We start from the raw sequence: 6,977 nt of genomic DNA on the forward strand, positions 1-6,977 counted from the left end.
CAAGGCAGTGAATCTTTGCAGAAGTAGATTGCCCCATCTCCCTTCTGTACAGCAGCAGGTGGGTTTGAACTGCCAACCTTCTTCTGGTTAGCAGTCAGATGCCTAGGCACTGCACCACCAGGGCTGTTTATAGATGATAAATAAATAGACATATAAATGTGTATCTCCATACTCTCAACCCAGCATCATACTCTATGTTGACACATTGCCCATGAATCAGAAAGAAGTCACTGTCAGTACTGCTGTTAAACACTATTTGATGATACTAGCCTATGCAATCAAACAGGAAAAAGAAATAGGCATGTGTGTATTGTAAAGGAAGAGGCAGGCTTATCACTAATTTGTAGACAGCATATGTTACCTAATAAAGTGAAGAGGTCTGACTGAAAACCATTAATGACAGCAGAATTCAGAAGGAGGATGTTGCAAGATGAGTCAGCTTTCATTCTTTGCCTTCTTTACTGTGGTAAAAAGTGCACTTCAAGTCCCCAGGATAAGAGGAAGGCTCACTGAGCTGAGATGGAGTATTGGAATGTTTCCCTGTTTCCACAAGGGTCATGTGAGTGTGGCCATCAGTCTTTTGGGGACTGATAAGTATAGGCGGCATGGACAGAAAAGCCAAGTGTCTTCATGGTTGGACCCTGAACCTTTCCAAGCCTCCTACCCTTAGGGGAGGTTTGAGAGATGGCTTTATAAAGCTGGTGGAACTCTCAGCTTGGTTTTTCCTAACTGACGGTTCCTGGGATCTGTCAATTTGCTTTTATTTTGTGTTGAAATGAATGGTATCATCATCAGAGTACTAGCCAGTGCAACTAGACAAGAAAACCAAATAAGCAAGATGAGTGGTTTCCAAAATGAGCTCACACAGTACGGTTCCCCTCAGAAAGGTAAAAACAACAAGCTAGCTGAGACAATCAAGCATTGAGATCTCTGTCAGCCAAGGTGAATAGAGATACCTAAGGTAAGAACAAAAAGGGGCCCTGGTGGCACATTGGTTCAGTGTTCAGCTGCTAACCAAAAGTCGGCAGTTTGAACCCACCAGCCACCTCTGGGGGAAAGATGTGGCAGTCAGCTGTAAAGATGACAGCCTTGGAAATCCTGTGGTGCAGTTTCACTCTGTCCTCTAGGGGCACTGTGAGTCAGAATCGACTCCCCAGCAGTGGACTTGGTTTGGGCTTTGCTTCTGTGAAGATTGACAGCCTTGGAAACCCTGTGGTGCAGTTGCACTCTGTCCTCTACAGGCACTGTGAGTAGGAATCAACTCAGCAGCAACTGATTTTTTAATATCAGCCTTTGGGGAGAGATTTTTTTTTTCTCCATTCTCACAGGGGACATTTGTCCTCTCAGCCAACAGGTTGTCAGGCAATGGTTCGATAAAAAGGTGAACAGGACAGGGTCCCTGCTTTAAAAGTTTATGGCACAGGTTGAGGATACTGAGAATGTCCACAGGTTGTGAAGAACATAACTGATGTCACTGAACAGTTTGTGTGAAAATGACTGAATGGGAACCCACTCTGCCTACACTTTCACTGAAAATACAATAAAATGTTAGTCATTTAAAAAAAAATTCAAATAGAAGAAGCAGTTCTCTCTCACAAAGGTAATCTTTAATGGCATAAAAGTGTTTACATTGATCAAACATGAATTGCTCACTCAAGAGAGATATGTAACTTCTTGTTTTCTACCTAGTTATTTATAACCTATATCTGTAGTGAGTTCGATTACAAAAACTTAAGCAAAATTCTCTCTTTAGGAGCATTTTTGAGTGCAGAGCATGTCCTTGGTTTGCATTGTGATCAGAATAACCTTCAATTATTTTCTTAAAATTTAACTTAATCTTCTATTAATTTGGTGCCAGAAGTGGGATTTGAAGGCATCTTCCCTTCAGTCCCAGATTGTCCAGCAGCAACAGGTGAACAATCCCTGTAGAGCATTTTTTCTGTTCATCTAGTTCTTTCCAAACTCTTTGGGTTTGCTGGTAAGTCCTCTCAAATTCTGAGTTCCATGCCTTTGTGTTGACATTCTTCAAAACTGACTGAAGTTATAAAGGGAACTGGGTCTCTGAGAAGCTGGCAAAGTACATAGTGAAAGTTAGTTTCACTTGGTTGATTTGGAGGACTCTTGGGGATTTTCTGCTGTAGGCATTTTAGCTCTGAGAGCCATAACATTCAACCAAAGAAGAAATGGGATCCTTAAAATCTAAAAATGTTGGACTTGGAGCTCTCCCTTTGGAGACACTGGTTGGAAACTGAATAAGAACTATGCATCACAAAGTTGTTTGTTTTAGAAAAAAGGACTGATTAGACTAAAGATAATTTGAATTTTCAGTGGCCAGATGAGGAGTTTCCCCTTTGGAAAAAAATATTTAAGAGGAAAATTTGAAACTTTGTCTAACATTAACCAAAACCAGTAAAATGGATAATTTGATTGGCATGCTGAAAGTGAAAATAATAATAATAATAAAAGGCAAAATGAGAGGAAAATTGTATCACTCAAAGACTTGTTGCAGAAAGCTAATGAGAAACTTAAAATGATGGAAATCTCTTTCTGAAATTTTGCTTGATAATACTTCTTCACTGACTACAGCTCCTTCTCTTTACCATTCTCTATCTAATTGCTCTGATAGCCATAAAGGCTCTAAATTTTTATCTGAGCCCCATTTCTGCAAGGAAGAAATTATACCACAAATGTCTTTTAAAGTGAGACCTAATGAAATTGCTGGGATGTCTGCTAAAGTTACTTATACCCTCTGCACCAAAGCTGAATTTAGAGCTATCATAAAAGAATTTCTTCAGTCTCATGATGACCTACAAAAATTTTATGAAGAATTTAGAATTTTAATTGAAACATATGATCTGGAACTCCCTGATTTATACCAAATTATATACAGGCTTTCAGGTCCAGAGAAGAGAGAAAATGGGTAGTAAAAGGAAAATGGGAAACAGCCAAAGATGATGTTTAAGATCCTACCACCTCATCCAGTTGGGATACACCTAAAACGCTCACCAAGTTGCCAAAAACTTGATGATATTCCCCAAATTCTTCCACAAAAAAAACTGACTGATCTCTCCTTCAATCCTGTAAAGAAAAGAAGGATGCAATGGTATGGGATTTTAAAGAACAACTGAGTGTGTTACTCGTAAAACATTCTGGTTTAGATGTGATGGTCCCTGGACAAGGCCATTAACTGCTCTATTTATGAATGAAATAAGCAGTGAAAAAAACATAAATTAGAATGGGAAGCAGACTCTTTAGATGAAATTCTTAACTTGGCTGAACATTTTGAGGAAACACTTGAAGCTGATAAAGGGAAGAAGGTAAAATTTATGACACTGCAGTTGCAAAACTTCAAGGTCCTAAATGATATGGTTGAGATAGATCTTTTTCTTATAAGTCTTTGCCCTGCTCTCCTGTGTCAGTCACTCAGTCAGTAAAGAAAAATCAACGTCTACAGTGCAAGCAATATGGAATTTGGAAAAGGAATTGTCTTAAATGCCAGAAAAAATTGAATCAGACTTAAAATTAAACTGAACCCCCCATGAAAGATATTTCTATGCCTGAAATTGCTCTGAGGAACTAAATACCATCAATTTCCCTTTAATTCCTTTAGATTCCAAAGCAGAAACAGATAACTATTAAGAGGGAGATCTGTGAAACTTTGACAGACACTGTTGTCATTATTTCAACATTAAACCCCACCTTTTTATATCAATCTGTTCCTTGGAGTAATAATAGTTTCAGTGGGGATCTGCAAATAAAGTTCAGAAAATATCTTACTCTGAGATGGTAACAATGAAATTGGGATGTTTTACTGACTAACATTCTTTTTTGCTTTCTAAAACTACCCCAATAAATTCAATTGGGATAGACATTTTATAAAAATTAAGGAATTCTAATGATAGCATTAGGAAAAGGAAGGACACCAAATTGTGCACATAATACATAGATGACAGATGCTAATACCAACTAGTATATCCACAATACTGCACTACCATTAACACCAAACACCAGGCTACAGATAAACACATAAACACCTGAGAAGATCAGATGGGTGTCAGTGAACAGGAGTATACTCTAGACCAAGAATAGATTCAGCTGAGGGTAATCTTGCACAGATACCAGTGATACAAAATAACCACAATCCTTACAGAAACAACAGAAGACAGACATAGAGTAAACCCTCACAGACAGCCATACACTGTGGGAGAGAGATCCAATGGATCTACCAACTCAGGACCATAGTATTGGGGGACACCAGACTCAACTGGCACAACAAAATACATAAAAGTCTTGTTCCTCATTCTACATTGGTGAGTAGCAACTGGAGTCTTAAAAGCTTTCAAGTGGCCATCTAAGATGCAGCTAATGGTCTCCTATCGTCGGAAGCAAAAAAGAGTACAAAAAAACAAGGGCATTTGGAAGCAATCAGCCCTAGGACACGATGGCCCTTGAGACCAGAAGAACCTGGCTACCAATGCCAACCACTCAGGAAAGGATCAAATCTGGAGATCCTGGATAGAGTGGGAAGAAAAACATGGAACAAAATCCAAAAACTCAATAACGACCAGAATTACTGGTCAGATGGAGTCTGGTGGGACCCCCAATACTATGGTCCTGAGATACATTCTGGGCCTGGAATAAAGCTCACTCCCAGAGGCTGGCTCTTAGCCCAATAGTAAACAAGATGTATATACCAACCATTAACCCAGCAGGATGTACCCACATACTCTATGGAAATGCATCCCTTGGAGCAATCAACCATGGGGCACCAGAGGGGCAACACTCACATGGAGGAAATACAGGACACACAGGAGTGCATAACTATAAGGGGCACCGGGGGAGGGTCACAGGGCAGGAAGGGGAGAAGACTGGGTTAAGGTTGCATATGGTAAGTGGGGAGTGAAACTAAATGTACACATAATGTTGAAGGTAAAACTCTCAAAATAAATAAAACATAAACAGCTACAAAGGCATAAAAAAAAAATTAAGGAATCAAATCACTTTCACCTCAAAAGTGAGATGATGTTAGAGATTCCTGGTTCTTTGGAACCTTAATTATGGTGCTTAATACATACTGGAATAGAATCTCACTCTCTGATCAAAAATTATAAAATCATATTTATCAAAATTGCCAGATAAATCATGGGCAAAAGATCCTACAGATACAAGGCACATTTGAAGGGCAGAACCAATTAAAGTTGCAATTGCTCCTACCAAACTCTTGCTTAGAATTCCTCCATATCTGGTGACACTAAAGGCTATTGAAGGTCTGAGATTAATAGTGAAAAATTTTATTAGTAAAGGATTAGTTATACCTTGTACTAGTCTTTGCAACACTCCTGTGCTGCCATCAAGAAAACCAAATGGTAGATGTCTTAGTTCTCTGGTGCTGCTATAGCAGAAACATCACAAGGGGACAGCTTCAACATACAGAAGTTTACTCTCTGATAGTTTAAGAGCCTAGAAGTCTGAATTCAGAGTGCCAGCTCTAGGGGAGGCTTTCTCTCTCTGTCAGTTCTGGAGAAATGTCGTTGTCTCCTTTCAACATCTGTGGGCCTGACATTCCATGGAGATCTACATGTATCTTAGCATCAATCTTCCCCTAGTTCAGCACAGGGACCCCAGGTCCAAAGGATATGCTCTACTCCTAGCTCTCCTTTTTTGGTGGCAATCAGATCCTTCTTCCCCTCTCACTTCTCTCTCCTTTTATCTCTTGTTAGATAAAAGGTTATACAGGCCACACCTCAGGGAAACTCCTCTTATATTAGATTAGGACTTTGACATGAGTAAGGGTATTGCATCCCACTCTAATCCTCTTATAATTGATTGCCTGATCATATCAGATCACTTGAAGGGGGATGAGTATATCATTTCATAACTGCCAAATTACATCATTACACTGCCAAGCCACTGAGAATCATGGCCCAGCCAAGTAGACATATATTCTTTGCAGATACAATTAAATCCATGATGGTAGAGAATGGATATTTGTACAAGATCTTAGAGCCATCATCAAAATTGTTATTCCTAGATTTCCAGTACTTCCAAATCCCCATGCTTTACTTTCCAAAGTTCCCCCAGATTCCAACTGGTTTAGAGTAGTAGATTTATATTTGGATTTTTTTTTTTTTTTTTTTTTTAGCATATCTGCAGATGAAGCTAGCCAATCTTTTCGCATTTACTTGGGAAATTTTCCAATACACTTGGACTGTGATGCCTAAGATTTTTACTGACGCACTCTCTTGTTTCTCCCAAACTTTACATCTAGATCTTACAAACAAACTCACTGCCATCATGTCATTTCCAACTCATAGCAACCCTTCCTTGAGTTTCTGAGGTGGTATCTCTACAAAAGTAGACTGCCCAATCTTCCTTCTGAGGAGTGGCTGGCAGGTTTGAACCACCAGGCTTCTGGTTAGCAGTCAAATGCCTTAGGCACTACACCACCAGAGCGCCCATCTAGATCCTAGTGATCTAGATTTTTTTGAATGCTCAACTTTAATTCAGTATGTAGATGCTATACTTTTATATTCAAACACTGAACTAAGTGCCTTAAAGGATTCAATTTATTTGTTGAAATATTTGGCAATGAAAGGCATAAGGTTTCAAAAAGGAAAATGTAATTTGTGCAGAAATTTGTTGCCTACTTAAGACACTATTTATCTAAAAACCAATAAGACTTTCTTCAGAACAGTTTATCACTACTACAAATTTTCCTAGACCCACTACTAAGAAACAATTGCATGGATTTTTAGGATTAGCAAGGTATTATCAAAATTGGATAACAAATTTTCTTTGATAACTTCTCCACTTTATGATCTAACCAAAAATTTTATACCTGAACCATTGTCTGGAGATGAAACATCTGAACAACCCTTTACAGACCTAAAGGATCACTTAGGTAATGCACTTACCTTGACTCTTCTAAATTAAGGTGGCTCTTTCTACCTTTTTATACATAAAAAAAAAAAAAAAAA

This window comes from Orycteropus afer, unplaced genomic scaffold, assembly GCF_000298275.1.
Source record: "Orycteropus afer afer isolate SDZICR_OR568_19922 unplaced genomic scaffold, OryAfe1.0 scaffold00075, whole genome shotgun sequence".
Lineage (NCBI taxonomy): Eukaryota > Metazoa > Chordata > Mammalia > Tubulidentata > Orycteropodidae > Orycteropus > Orycteropus afer.